General features: G+C 64.8%; 1 non-coding gene across 1 annotated transcript; it reads right to left on the bottom strand.

The window, feature by feature from the left end:
• Positions 1–125: 125 nt before the first annotated feature.
• On the bottom strand, positions 126–289 carry LOC116217843. The gene has a single exon (XR_004162555.1). It is a non-coding gene; the product is annotated as a U1 spliceosomal RNA (small nuclear RNA).
• Positions 290–522: the final 233 nt, after the last annotated feature.

Raw genomic sequence — 522 nt, 5'->3', positions numbered from 1 at the left:
TGCAAATACGGCAGCGCGCGAGCCACGCCGCGACTGCAGCGCGACAGCCGCCAGCAGTAGTAACTCAGCCACAGCTCTCCAGGGGCAGAGATCAGCAATCACCATCTGCTATTGGACCAGAAAACCAGGGGAGAGCGCGAACGCAGTCCCCCACTACCACAAATTATGCAGTCGAGTTTCCCGCATTTGGGGAAATCGCAGGGGTCAGCACACCCGGAGTGCAGGGGATGAGCCTCGCCCTGGGAAAACCACCTGCCTGATCATGGTGTCTCCCCTGCCAGGTAAGTATGCTTTCTGCTCCCGCCGACCCGCTCCCCACGCCCCGCCACCAGCCCGCACCGCGCGGCGACCGGCCTCCCAACCACTCTCCCCACTCCCGCTTCGCGCCCAACAGCCGCGCTCCTCTCCAAGCCCGCGCTGAGGCCCACGCAAGTTCCACGGGGCTCCACGACCGTTCCGTTCCTGGTTTATTGCGCTCCCGTCATGCCGCGCGCGGGGCGGTCTGCATCTTGATCTGCATGG

Source organism: Meleagris gallopavo, unplaced genomic scaffold, assembly GCF_000146605.3.
Source record: "Meleagris gallopavo isolate NT-WF06-2002-E0010 breed Aviagen turkey brand Nicholas breeding stock unplaced genomic scaffold, Turkey_5.1 ChrUn_random_7180001998275, whole genome shotgun sequence".
NCBI lineage: Eukaryota > Metazoa > Chordata > Aves > Galliformes > Phasianidae > Meleagris > Meleagris gallopavo.
The sequence above is the reverse complement of the archived record's forward strand: the minus strand, read 5'-3'. Positions and strand labels throughout refer to the sequence as shown.